The 15429-nt window shown below is 41.5% G+C and overlaps 1 protein-coding gene across 10 annotated transcripts in view; it reads right to left on the bottom strand.

Moving 5' to 3' along the window:
• The window catches only part of magi1b (membrane associated guanylate kinase, WW and PDZ domain containing 1b), a 535264-nt gene that overhangs the window by 437191 nt on the left and 82644 nt on the right, over positions 1-15429 (bottom strand). The window lies entirely within an intron of this gene.

Raw genomic sequence — 15429 nt, forward strand, 5'->3', positions numbered from 1 at the left:
AATAGCCACCTCTGCAGTAAAACCATGAAGACATTTATCAAAATGTAAACATTAAAAAGCATGCATGGCTGTACCCTAATAATATAAATTTAAAAGCATTACTCTGGACTATTGCAAAAACAATTGCTCTTAAAGACTTTCTCATACAAACTGAGGAAGAATATTTTGTTTGACCTCAATTAACTAATACACTCAATTCACTCAGCTTTTTGAACATTAAGAGTAATGTTAAAACACTGAGGTCAGTTCAGTTGTGACCTTTGTGAAATAATATATAGTAAATATACTTGGTAGTAGTCTACACTATATTATTTTGTATGTGGGCTTAACCCAAATATTAGACAAGAAATTGCACCCATTCTACTAATGTCAATTTAAGCTCAAAATTTCCAGCAAATTACACGCATGAAAAATGGGTGGAAATCAGCATAGGAAACTCAGGGCCCATGGAAAGCACAGGGCAACCACCACTACTATTTTTTCAGAACTTTCAACTGGTCTCATTGACATCAGAGACAGCTTTTTTGTGAAATAGAATCACTACAATGCAGAAGGAGGCCATTTGGCCCATAGAAAGAGCAACCTATTTAGGTCCAATCCCCAGACCTATCTCCGTATCCCCACTTAACCGTTGGACACAGCCGCAATTTAGCATCTAACGTTCCACCTTTCAAATATAATAGCGAAAGTGTTTCTATTTTTAATGTGACTTGTACTGCTGCCATAAAAAATCCATTCAAAGAAACAATGATCATAATTCTTGACAAAATGTTAAAAAAATTACAAGAGTTAGCTTGAATTACAAGAAATAGAAAACTTACTGTTCCCTGATGCACTTGAAAATCTGTTCATAATTTGAAGAGAGAATCTGATCAAGAATAATTTCATGCTTATGCATGTTTAAAACGTCTTTGTAACTTGTGACAGTCCATTATAGACCCCAACCCTGTTATCGGCAGAAATTTGATTGGGCAAAGGATTCAGTAGATGATGATAAAAGACCAAAGTGGGTATACTTGCACACAAACCCAAAGTGCATTTTTCACCCCCCTCGCTCAGAATTCTGCAGCCAACTAATATGACAATTATTAGGAATGGTTGAAGCTTCAAGTGTAAACCAAGTGGCATTTACCATTTAATAATCAGTGAGTTGTACCACTGGCTCCCACATTTAATCACAGCGATAGACACCAAGAAACCAGTGTGGTTTTCTCCTGACTGCATGGAATTGCCCTTCAAATGGGATGGTTATAAAGGGGAAACATGGCAAGAAAGAGTTTTGTCATTTGCAACAAATACCTGACAAACCGGCTCTGAACTTTTTCCGTCTCTATTTGGCTTAAATGAATTTGGTGAGAAATTTTGGCCAATCATTCATTGGGTTTCTTCCAATTTTGGCCAATGACATAAAATAGGGGTAGGGGATTGGTCAGTGGTTTCCAACCCACTCAATTTTCCTTTCATTGATTGGAATGGAATGGGAAAATCAGGTGGGTGTCGCACAAAATGGGCAACTAATTCAACACCGCCACGTTTATAGCAAGGCCTAAACCTGAAATTGCCACCGCTGTCTTCGCCACTTTGACTCTTCATTTTGGCCTAAAATGGTGCAACGGTACTAAAATTCCTTTCAGTAAGAACAGAAGCAGAAAAGGAGACACCACCACAAAAATAGAGATGTGACTGTTGATTGAAATGAATTCATCTAAATTTATTGCTGCTTTATGGGCCAATTGTGCTGGGTAACAGCTGAAGCAGGAATGAAGTAATTTGAATCGTTAACAGTTCATTGCAAAATCTGCTAAATTGTCATTTATGTCCCAAGACTTTAAAAAAAAGGCAGACAGCAGCTTGCTAACATTTGATAATACATCTGTAAAATTATAATTAAATGAACTAGCCACTTGAAATTTGATTCATGAATTAATTTGTAGATAATCGTGTAGGTGAAGATAAAGTACTTTATGACACAAATTTAAAAGCATTCTTTGCTCCCACCCCATCCCTGTAAACCCCATTTCTCTACCTACTATTTTTATCCATTCCTCAATTTATAATGCCTTCATTGATCTATCAAGCTGCTCATTTACACAAGACATCTTCAGCAGGCATGGCAGATATTTAAAAATCTTTTTTCTTTTTTTTTACAGGACATGGGCATTGCTGGCGAGGTCAGCATTTATTGCCTATCCCTATTGCCCTCAAGAAGGTGGTGGTGAGCTGCCTTCTTGAACCACTGCAGTCTATGTGGAGTAGGTGCACCCACAATTCTGTTTGTGACAGAATGAAGGAATGCTTCACTTGTCATAGAATCATAGAATATACAGTGCAGAAGGAGGCCATTCGGCCCATGATGTCTGCACCGGCCTTTTGAAAGAGCACCCCACCTGAGCCTACACCTCCACCCCATCCCCACACCTCCACCCTACCTAACCTTTTTTGGACACTAAGTGGGAATTTAGCACAGCTAATCCACCTAACCTGCACATCTTTGGACTGTGGGAGGGAACCGGAGCACCCGGAAGAAACCAAAGCAGACGCGGGGAGAGCGTGCAGATTCCGGGCAGACAGTGACCCAAGCTGGGAATCGAACCTGGGACCCTGGAGCTGTGAAGCAACTGTGCTAACCCACTGTGCTACCGTGCTGCCCTACTAGATGCCAGTGGTTGTGGGTGTGGTAGGTGCCTGAGGAACGTTGGTGAGCTCCTGCAGTGCAGCTTGTAGATGGTACGCATGGCTGCCACTGTTAGTCGGTGGTGGAAATTAAATGGTTGTGTCAGGGGTAGAAAGCAAGCAGGCTGCTTTTTCCTGGATGGTATTGAGCTTCTTCAGTTCACTCATCCATGCAAGTGCAGAGCATTCAATCATACTCCTGAATTGTGCCTTGTTGATGGTGGACAGGCTGTTGGGGTCAGGAGGTGAATTACTTGCCATAGGATTCCTAGCCTTTCACCTGCTCTGGTAACCACAGTATTCATATGTTTAGTCCAGTTAAATTTCTGGTCAACGGTGACCCCCAGGATGTTGATTATGGGAGATTCAGTGATGGTAATGCCACTGAATGTCAAGGGGATGGTTGGACCCTCTCTTGTTGGAGATGGTCATTGCCTGTCTCTTGTGTGGTGTGAATGTTATTTGCCACTTGTCAGCCTGGATATTGTCCATGTCTTGCTGCATTTGGACATTAATTGCTTCAGTACCTGAGGAGTTGCGAATGGTGCTAAACACTGGGTAGTCATCTGTGAACATCCCCATTTCTAAGCTTATAATGAAAGGAAGGTTATCGAAGAATCAGCTGAAGATGGTTGCACCTAGGGCACTATGAGGATCTCCTGCAGTGATGTCCTGGACCCGAGGTGATTGACCTCCAACCAACGCAACCATCTTCCTTTGTGTCAGGTATGACTCCAACTAGTGGAGACTTTACCCTCAGTCCCACTGACCCAAGTTTTGCCCTGGCTCCTTGATGCCATATTTGGTCAAATGCTGCCTTCATGTCAAGGGCAGTCACTCTCACCTTATCTCTGAAACTTGGCTCTTTTATCCACATTTGAAACAAGGCTGTAATGAGGTCAGGAGCTGAATGACCCTGGCGGAACCTAAACTGAGTGTCTGTGAGCAGGTCGTTGGCAGGTAAGTGGCGCTTGATAGTACTGTTGATGGCCCCTTTCATTACTTTGCTGATGCTGGAGGGTAGACTAATGGGGTGGTAATTGGCTAGGTTGGATACGTCCTGTTTCTTGTATACTGGACATACCTGGACTATTTACCATATTGCCCGGTAGATGCCAGTTTGTAGCTGTACTGGAACAGATTGGTGAGGGGCACAGTAAGTTCTGGAGCACAAAACTTCAGGCTATTGCTGGAATATAGTCAGGGCCCATAGCCTTTGCAGTATCCAGTGTCTTCAGCAGTTTCTTGATCTTAAGTGGTGTGAATGGACTTGGCAGAAGATTGACGTTTGTGATGCTGGGGACCTCCGGAGGAGACAGAGATAGATCATCCCCTTGGCACTTCTGGCTGAAGATTGTTGTAAGGGCTTCCACCTTTTCTATGCACAGATGTGCTGGACTCCTCCATCACAAAGAATGGTGACATTTGTGGTCTGTCCTCCTCCAGTAAGCACTTTAATCGTTCACCACCATTCACAGCTGGATGTAGCAGGGATGCAGAGCTTAGATCTGCTCTGTTGGTTGTTGGATTGCTTAGCTCTGTCTACTATTTGCTGCTTATGTTGTTTGGCATGCATATTGCCTCATTTTTAGATATGTCTGGTGTTCCTTCTGACAGGCTTGATCCCTGGCTTGGTGACAAGGTTAGAGTGAGCAATATTCTGGACCATGAATTTACAGATTGTGGTCAAGTACAACTGTGCTGCTGCTGATGACGCACAGCACCTCCTGGATGCCCAGTCTAGAGTGCTAGATCTGTTCAAAGTCTACCCTATTTAGCACGGTGATAGTGCCACATAAAACAATTGAGTGCATCTCATCATGAAGATGGCATTTTGTCACCAAAAGAGGTGACAACCTAGGTGGTGGTCACTCCTTATGATTAGCACTGCTGCCTCTCAGCGCCAGGGACCCAGGTTCAATTCCGGGCTTGGGTGACTATGTGGAGTTTGCACTTCCTCCCCATGTCTGCAAGAATTTCATCCGGCTGCTCCGGTTTCCTCCTACAATCCAATGATGTGCAGGTTATTGGACATGCTAAACTGCTGCATGGTGTTCAGGGATGTATAGGTTAGATTACAGGAATAGGGTGGGATGGGACCTCGGTGGAGTGCTTTTCTGGAGGGTCGGTACAGACTCAATAGGCCAAATGGCCTCCTCTTGTGCTGTTGGGATTTTATTATTCAATGGAAGTTGGTTTATCAGTGAGACGCTGACAATTGTGTTGCGACAGTAGACTGAAATTTCAGCTGATTATTCTCGAGAATTACCCCACTCATACCAAGATATTCCCAAGTATTAGTCTTCCCACAAAAGGAACAGCATTTGCCTGAGATAATGAATTAACCATGGCAGATTCAAATGATGCAGTGTCTAGGAACTCAAGCCAGTCTTAAATGTTTAATTTCTAAGGCGGTGGATGGATATTATGCAATGCTCACAAGGACAACAGTGGTCAGCTCAATAACATAACAAAATGCTTCAGGAATGCTCACAGAGCTTGCACCTCCATTAAGTACTGCTAATGAAGGTTGGTTAAATAATTTAAGCAGCAATTTTAACACTGCAAATTGTACTCAGGCACAAGAGTAAAAGGGCCCAATACTCTCCAATGTTGTTTCCTAGTCCTGCATTATTTTTGCAGACCCATCTCAAGCACTAATAGCCAAATATACTTAGTTCCTCAGTTAAAAGCAAAATATGACAGAAGCATTCAATCTTATGCAAGTCTTCAATTCCCCTAGCAGTTATGCCTTAGTCAAATATTAAGTAGAGACCAGAGATTTGGTGATGGGAAGGATGAGGGGAGGGGAAAAAGTCAAGTCACCCCCACAACTGTGTTTTATCCCGCCCTGGCCTGATATATTAGCATCGGATCGTTGGGGGTGGGTGGGTGGGTGGGGGGTGTAAACAGAAGCAAAGCGTAGGAGCTGAAAGCATCCAGGCCTCATGCAAAAGGTCAAGATAAGGTACAGGGAAGAGTTACCACTAGTCCCAACACAAGATGACCTGATTTCCACACTGAACTGAAATTAGATCCATTATTTCGACAAGATTTCCCTGACTGGAATTAACTACTGGCTGTTCAGTGGACAATCCCAGAAGTCGTGTGAGGCAATTTTTTAAATACATATCAATCTGATAATATAAACAATCCTGCTATCCAGGTTTTTAATCCAAATAAAAATGACTTTGGAATTCCTATCTCAGCCAATTTCTAAACGTGTTTATGCATGAAAGCAAGACTAGCCAGGATGTGCTGTCTACATCATCCAAACAACTCAAAAATTGCTGGCTAAATTTTGCTGCTTTTAATGTAAAAAATAAATATTAAAGTCATCACATGTTCACTGTTCCATAGAGGTAGAGATGCACGAGAATCTTTCTAATTAGTGATACAGCCGTGATATGGAAATCTGTAGTTATCCATTTTCCAGAAACCAATTGCAAAACATGTCTTGTCAGTTTAAAACAAGTGCTGCCAGAGGTGAATCTGTCACACACCATCCCCTCGCGCCCCCAATCAAGTTATCCGATCCTTGCCCTTCCCTCTTCTCCCATTGCTGACATGCTCCACAGACCAGTATGTGGAGAAAACCACACATTCCACCCTTCTCCCAAGGTTCCACCTGCTGTCAGACTACAGTTACACAACTGGAATTGTACTGATCAAACTAAGCACTGCTCCCCCCCCCCCCCCCCCCCCCCCACCACCACCAAGGCAAAACCCTAAACTCCCTAACCATCTACCTCCCTTCTCCAGCCCCACAACAAGTGTCAAGTCTTGATTTTTAACCAGTTACATCATTCAGATCCTCTATTTTAAAGAAGATGCAGGATGAAAATGTTTCCTGTCGATAATGGAACTACGCGCACACATTTATAAATAAATTAAAATGAAGCATGTAACAACTGTATCACATTTATTCCTTTTAAACTTTTTCCATCACATTATTTGCATACAATTAGTTCATAATATCAATATTGTTATACAACTGTATTCAAACCATTCCTTTACAATTTTCACAAAATAAAGCATTGTGAAATTTCATTGCCAAAGCACCATTAGAATTACTAGCGTAACGTAATAAAGAAAAGTTGGTCCTCTCTGTGTTAAACAGATGAATGTCCATTTACCGAATTAGGTAGCAGAAGACATTCTGATTATTCACTACTGCTGTTTTATTGTAATACTATAGTTCAATACACACACTGGTTTCCATCTTCCCCTCTGGATCCCCTCCCTGTCCAGAAGCCCCCCATGCTGGGGAAAAGCCAACTCTTAAGCACAAGCATCAATGAGCATCACCTGCTCTCAATTCACTCTGAAGCAAGACCCGGTTTACTCTTACATTGGCTTCAGTGCATTGCACATGCCAATTGTTTTTATTCCCACACCTTGTGGTGCACAAGGCACACTTTCATTGGCTTCCATAGTTTTTGCTGGAACAGGCCCCTAATCTGAAGCCAGGGGCTTAAAGCTGGAGGGGTGCCACTCCACACCAAGGATGGCTGACCAGAAGTCTCTCCCGCTCTTACATCTGCCATTGACATGTGTTGGAAGGGTTTCGCAGGTAGATACTCAACCTATTGATCATATTACAAACACACCTTACATGACATTATATAACACCACTATTATTATAATCTCCTCCAATTCAGTAAGAAACATGTGACAGCAGGTCTAACAACAAGAATGTACAAACAGAATTTTTCAACGGTCATTTAAGTAAACAGTTTCATTAGTGAACACTTAGTCCTCGAAAACAGTGATGAATAAAGAATATCTGCTAAAATTAATGTTTCTATCTTTAACTGCATGTTGGAGGGATGTAACATCGAGACTTTTTTGTTTTTACAATTTCTGCTCTCTTCCCAAGAAACCAGTCAGCCACTCATGTGGAACACATGCCAGTCACTCTGAAATAATTTGGCCAAATATTCCCTTTATTTGTGAAAACACTGAGTGTCAGCAGGACTTTTCCTCAGATAGTGATGTGTTGGGTACTCTGAATCTGTGGAGACTGCGTTTACCTTAGCAGTAACACATACAGGCTACCAACACTTGAAATAGTACAACACTATTTTATTAAGCTAGGAACTGTTGAACATACTTTCACTGTGGGTCGACACCATGTTAGATTAAACTGAAGACCTATGCATATCCTGACCAGTCTATACTATCAGCACATGGTAAAGATCTGTGCTACAAGCAGTGAGCTCTGTCCTTCTCAGAGGCTGCATCCCGAATGAGCGGGAAAATTAGTGCCCTCTGGCTTTATAGTGAGTGTACTCTAACTGGTGATTGGCTGCTGTGTTGATTGGTCTTGCAGTGTGTCAATCAGTGTGTGTCTGCACCATTATATACTGATGTGTATATTGTAATAGATCGTATTGCAATGGCTGGCATTATCAGTAAAAACCAACCAACATACCAGCCGAAATCACTGGATTTGAGCAGACGATGCAACTCTGGCTAATGTTTCCCTTCCCTGCATTGGGCGTACTGCTTGCACAAATCGGCTAATTCAACACCAAATGAGGATCAATACAGGACCTTCCAGGTTTTTGTGACTCAGAACCACATCTCGGTGTGCATTTATCCATCAAGATATCAGCGGAGTGCCTCATGGTAATTTTTAAACCGGTTTTTCTTCCCTATCACTCACTTCTGCCATCTATGTGTCATTATTCTGCTCGCCCATCAATATGACATCTGTGCCAGAAGTAGCACCTCTTGTTCTGAAGATGTACATTTTGCAAAAGAAAAGCTTGAATCGAGAAGGAAAATCTTTCAAACAAGCTGCTGAACAAAAAAATTCCATCAAGTGAAAAAGGAACTTGTTCAGTTGAATTTATCATTGGATGTATCAGTACTGTTCAAACATGAAAGACTTTCAACTGAAGCGTAAACATTTCACAAATGCAGCAACAAGATATAAAAAAAATTCAAGTGAGCCTTCAAAGGAACGTAATGCTTAGGTCAATGTTACCCGATCGCTGAGATTTCAATTAAATCAATTTTTGGTTGGCAGTTTCTTGAGATGATCTGAATCAGCAGCCATCTGTCTGGACATTCAGAATGTCAGGATATTGTTCTAAAAAATGCAAACCTACAATAGGATTGTGAGGTTACAAATATTTCAGGGAAGTACATATAACAGTAATCAACCAGTGGTCAACAAAAAAAAAAACCACCATCACACCGTAACATTATGAACATAAGAACATAAGAACTTGGAGCAGGAGTAGGCCATCTGGCCCCTCGAGCCTGCTCCGCCATTCAATGAGATCATGGCTGATCTTGTGTGGACTCAGCTCCACTTTCCGGCCGGAACACCATAACCCTTAATCCCTTTATTCTTCAAAACACTATCTATCTTTACCTTAAAAATATTTAATGAAGGAGCCTCAACTGCTTCACTGGGCAAGGAATTCCATAGATTCATAACCCTTTGGGTGAAGAAGTTCCTCCTAAACTCAGTCCTAAATCTACTTCCCCTTATTTTGAGGCTATGTCCCCTAGTTCTGCTTTCACCCGCCAGTGGAAACAACCTGCCCACATCTATCCTATCTATTCCCTTCATAATTTTAAATGTTTCTATAAGATCCCCCCCTCATCCTTCTAAATTCCAACGAGTACAGTCCCAGTCTACTCAACCTCTCCTCATAATCCAACCCCTTCAGCTCTGGGATTAACCTAGTGAATCTCCTCTGCACACCCTCCAGTGCCAGTACGTCCTTTCTGAAGTAAGGAGACCAAAACTGAACACAATACTCCAGGTGTGGCCTCACTAACACCTTATACAACTGCAACATAGGGCAGCACGGTGGCCTAGTGGTTAGCACAACCGCCTCACGGCGCTGAGGTCCCAGGTTCGATCCCGGCTCTGGGTCACTGTCCGTGTGGAGTTTGCACATTCTCCCCGTGTCTGCGTGGGTTTTGCCCCCACAACCCAAAAATGTGCAGAGTAGGTGTATTGGCCATGCTAAATTGCCCCTTAATTGGAAAAAATAATTGGATAATCTAAATTTATTAAAAAAAAATACAACTGCAACATAACCTCCCTAGTCTTAAACTCCATCCCTCTAGCAATGAAGGACAAAATTCCATTTGCCTTCTTAATCACCAGTTGCACCTGTAAACCAACTTTCTGTGACTCATGCACTAGCACACCCAGGTTTCTCTGCACAGCGGCATGCTTTAATATTTTATCGTTTAAATAATAATCCCGTTTGCTGTTATTCCTACCAAAATGGATAACCTCACATTTGTTAACATTGTATTCCATCTGCCAGACCCTAGCCCATTCACTTAACCTATCCAAATCCCTCTGCAGACTTCCAGTATCCTCTGCACTTTTCGCTTGACCACTCATCTTAGTGTCATCTGCAAACTTGGACATATTGCACTTGGTCCCCAACACCAAATCATCTATGTAAATTGTGAACAATTGCCAACCAGAGAAACACCCATTAATCCCAACTCTTTGCTTTCTATTAATTAACCAATCCTCTATCCATGCTACTACTTTACCCTTAATGCCGTGCATTTTTATCTGATGCAGCAACCTTTTGTGTGGCACCTTGTCAAAGGCTTTCTGGAAATCCAGATATACCACATCCATTGGCTCCCCGTTATCTACTGCACTGGTAATGTCCTCAAAAAATTCCACTAAATTAGTTAGGCACGACCTGCTATTTATGAACCCATGCTGTGTCTGCCCAATGGGACAATTTCTATCCAGATGCCTCGCTATTTCTTCCTTGATGATAGATTCCAGCATCTTCCCTACTACCGAAGTTAAGCTCACTGGCCTATAATTTCCTGCTCTCTGCCTACCTCCTTTTTTAAACAGTGTTGTCACGTTTGAAACAACCATTCCATCCTTTTTAAAAATAGAATTTATTTTATTATAGTTCATCTTAGTTCCAAAAAACTAGCAGTGAAAATACCATCATGTATTGAAAGAATAGTCTAATGATGATCTGGGAGGTTCATGGAGCACTTCTAGTTGTTTACAATATATTGGACATTTCTTTGCAATTAATATACATCCACCATCTTCAGTAAAGACACACATACTGACAATTTAATTTAACAGATACAGACTTTCTAGTACTGTCATAGTCATCTACGGTGAAGTGCCCAGCTCCATAAGCTCCTTTTCAACTTGCCTTTCAGTGGCAACTAGCACATCAATTGCTGAAATCTACGGAGGTAGGAAGTGCCAGCTGCCACTCTAAATGATGCTGAAAGGGTAACATCACTGTGTAATGGGAAACTGATTAGTCAAAAGCTCTTATACCGACAGTAACCTCTGGCTGCTATGGAGCTAACTTTTTTTTAAATTTAGAGTACCCAATTCATTTTTTCCAAATAAGGGGCAATTTAGCGTGGCCAATCTACCTAGCCTGCACATCTTTTGGTTGTGGGGGCAAAACCCACGCAAACATGGGGAGAATGTGCAAACTCCACACGGACAATGACCCAGAGCTGGGATCGAACCTGGGGCCTCGGCGCCGTGAGGCAACAGGGCTAACCCACTGCACCACTGTGCTGCCCCTGTGGAGCTAACTTTAACTGCAGAAAAGTAATTTGTGGGTCACTGTGCTGGAACGTCATTGCTCGATGTTTTCCTGTTTACAGTTTCAAATGCTCCCAGGTGAGTACAACGTGAATGTGAAGTTGGAGGAAAAATCAGTGCTCACTGTCTGAGTAATGCAACTTGTCACACCACATCTGAGGTTATGATCCTGCTGCACCGTTGCTACAGTTCCATTTTCACCACCCTTTGTAAATTTACTGAATAGGGCAACTTCAGTGCCATGCAATGGCAATGCTGTCTGAAGGACTTTGACCACCAGAAGCTGAGTTGGGACTGTCAAATCCGATCTGGCACAAGACTCCTGTTGACAGCAGAGCAGCCTTTCATTCCAACTAGATCCTAGGGATGAAGCACCAAGTGGCCTAACCCACAGCACCACTCATGCAATTTCTTCTTAAAGATAACGATCATGACGACTGCGAAGAGTGTGTCTCCACATTACATACGCTAAACTAATAAAAATAACATTTCTGACATAAGAAATGTAAATGCTAAAACACATCAGAACTAAATGTTTATTCTTATTCACTGTTCCTCTCCCTTAGGTCACCAAGCTGTCCTTTCTCCCCACATGTGCAACCTACTTATTTACCTATAAGTGGTATAATAGGGAGATCACTCGCTCTTAGTGGGCAGCTTTCTTCAAACTGGATCTGAGAAGTTCTGCTACATTTTCATGTTTTCATTCATGTTCTGCTACATGTAAGTTATCAATTACTAAAAGCAAAGTACTCCATCGACTTGCTTATAAGATGGAATCTCCAACTGAGAAAGGACCTGCTCAAAGATGAGCTTTAATAATGGCAACACTGCATTTGGCAATGTCATACTGTATATAAAACTGACTATATATTCACTGGCTGAAAATCACCGACCAAGGTAAATTCACTGAAACAGAAACGGAAACACTGAGCTGCTAGAATGGCTGCCAAGAGTTAACTAACTTTTGTAACAGACCCAGGCTTACCTCATTGTATATCTTATGTTGCCCTATTATGTATTTTCTTGAATTTTGTTTAATTCCCTTTTCTTCCCATGTACTGTATGATCTGTTGAGCTGCTTGCAGAAAAATACTTTTTGCTGTACCTCGGTACACGTGACAATAAACAAATCCAATCCAATCCAATCAAGCCTCCAGAAAGTTCTTAATTAAATGGTCATGAGTGTGATGCCTTTCTTTAAATGGGCAGCCAGACACAAAATCATTTGCAAATTCATATCCTCTAATGTCGGTGCACTGATCAAAACCCAAAAGCCTCTCCCTGTCATGACTACAGTACAGACATGGATGATTACAGTAACCTCTGCCTGCTGTGGAGCTAACTTTTTTTTAAATTTAGAGTACCCAATTCATTTTTTCCAATTAAGGGGCAATGTAGCATGACCAATCTACCTAGCCTGCACATCTTTGGTCTCCATGTCTCACTGTCTTAGTGTTCAATACTTAACAAAAATAGAGCTGCAAAGGAACAAGTTCATAATAAGTAGGTGTGACCAGCTGCCACTCACACTCTGATGGCTTTTAATTTCAATCATTTATGTGCACAGTCAAAGCATTTATCATATGGACACCTGATTGAAACTTACTTCAGGTAGCCAACTTGGAAATGAATAAAACAGAAAAAAACCTGCGTGGGCCTCGCTCTCTCTCCACCTATTTTTCAAGCTCCTGACTATTCAAATACCACGGGCAGAGATTTTTGAAGACGTTAATTAACCGAATCACAGCTGCCTACAGAAGATCGGATAAATCATCCAACATCATCTTCAAACTGCCTTGACTCCAAAACCAGAAGGATCCAAACTATCAACCTGCGAGGATCATATAATGTTTATTGGGCATTAAGCCAACATCGCTTAATCTATCACCCTACTTTATAATCTAATTTTTTATGTGAGAACCATTTATGCACGAGAGAGAAAAAGAAAGTTGGAGCATTTTTCTTATTTTACTTAGACCAAGATAACTACAATAAAAATTAGCCACTTTTCCTTCTAAAAAAACCAATCCTGTCTCTGTATTTTACAGTCACAGCATGTAAACAGTTAAACAAGCGCTGATTGGCAGAGATGACCTTTTTTGAAAAAAAACTACTGCAGTTAAACAAGGAGTGGGAATAGAGGGGAGCCATCCTTCCCTTCCTTACCTGATTCTAACACTGCCAAAAACAATTAACACGGTAATTGTGCTTGGAAGTCAAGTTTTCATTTATCCAAATAGATAATCCACCATCGCATGTGTTCTGCGGTTGTTTCACTTAGATTTAACAGGGTTACTGAAGTTTCTCCTATCACAACAGGACTCCAGATGTTATTTTTTTTACACATCACGGCACACACTGGGACATTCTTTTCCATAAATGTTTCATCTTACAACTGTTCAGCTTCAGTCTCTCTTTGATGATCCTCAGAATACAGGGACCTCCCAGAGCTAAGAACAACAACCACAATATTTTCTGAAGTCAGCCAAAACAATACCAAAGGGTACAAGTTTAAATGTGACTCATTTGAAAATATGCAGGCAGCTTTGCTGAACTCCTATTCCTTGAACACTGAAAATCCAGATAACAATGAACATGGAAGATTTTGAAAAGTAGGACCAAGCAAGCTTGCATTCCAATGTGCACAGCAATCTACTTAACAGGCGCATAACCTTGGGTGGAATTTTATGGCTGCATCTCAGCAGTGGCAGGACAATACAAAATGCGGCGAGCAATTGAAAAGTGATTTGAATTAATGGTACCAGAAGATCCCACCAGTTGGGGAGGGGGGTGTAGGGGGGGCACTGACATTCTATCCCTTGAATCTTTGATATCGATCCTATAGTGAGCTGTTCTCCATAAGAGGCACTAGGTACCAGAGGGAAGTTGTAAACGTGGTCAAGAGAATACAGGAAGAGCCAGTTACTGGAGGGTTGTAGGGAAGGTGGAGGAGTAGGGGAGGATGACTACAAGGAAACACCACAGTCAAGATACTCCGAAGATGACACTGAATGAAGAAACAAAGTCAGGGTTTGCCACTCTAAACAACAAGAAACTTGTAAAGTCTCCTGATCTTATCTCTACTGTATTTCAAAATGATTTTTTTAATACTAGGAGATATTCTGGGACTGTGACCGATTGTAAGCCACAGAAAAGACTAGTTCCACAGACATCCGTTCTAAAAAGACATATGGGTTTTCTGAATCCAATACCAGAGTTTTACAATATTCCTCCCTCCACTATGTCATAAAATGTAGCAAACCCTAGAAATGTTAAATCCATTTCTGGCCTTATGAGAAAATGCCACCATCTCTTCTTTCCACACTTGGCAATCATACTTGTATAACAAACATAACAAGCCAGAATTTCCTACATTGCACTTAATGTGGTAATTACACCAACATGGATGCCTGTTGCTGCACCATTCATTCTAAAGGTAATTTATACCCAATGGAATACAAACTGCCAATACAAAGTAAGTGCATGCATAGTGCTACCAATGGGAAGAATATATTGACCTGCTGTCTTCTGTCATTGTCACTCACTCTTCAAGCCACTTGCTTTTAGTGCCATTCGTCTCTTATATTATTAATTCAGAACTGGTATGCCTATTGATTAGGCCACTGGAAAGACCATCCCAGATGCTTACAAGTTGGAGATAGAGTGAAGGGTTAACACATGATGCTGCTGTATTGATAGTGTAACATTATATGATTGAGTAACAGGGATCTGAAGGGAGGAGAAGTTCTAATCTGGTGCAGAAGTCCCACTATGACAAGAATAGCTGTAAATAAAGAGTAATGGTTTTAACAAACTTCAGTCTCAGGCAGCTTACTTTAGGTCAACAGACAAACCCCAAAGAACCCTATCTGCACCCGACCACACAACAAAAGAGAAGTCTGGAACATATATGGTGCAATGTGATGGACAGTACCCGGATTAAATATAGTTAATAAATATAAAAGGGAACTATTGCTAAACTCCAAAAATCTCAGTGACACTGCTATCAGGTGACTTCAGGCTACGCTGTGTCTATGCTTTTATAAGAAGTCATACAACACCAGTCCAACGCCGGCATCTCCACATCTATGCTTTTGTACATTGAGCTTTGGCTGTATGAATATTCCATAAATCCGAGAAACTGGTGTGAGCTGGTGTTTCCCATG

Source organism: Scyliorhinus canicula, chromosome 11 (assembly GCF_902713615.1).
Source record: "Scyliorhinus canicula chromosome 11, sScyCan1.1, whole genome shotgun sequence".
Classification (NCBI taxonomy): Eukaryota; Metazoa; Chordata; class Chondrichthyes; order Carcharhiniformes; family Scyliorhinidae; genus Scyliorhinus; species Scyliorhinus canicula.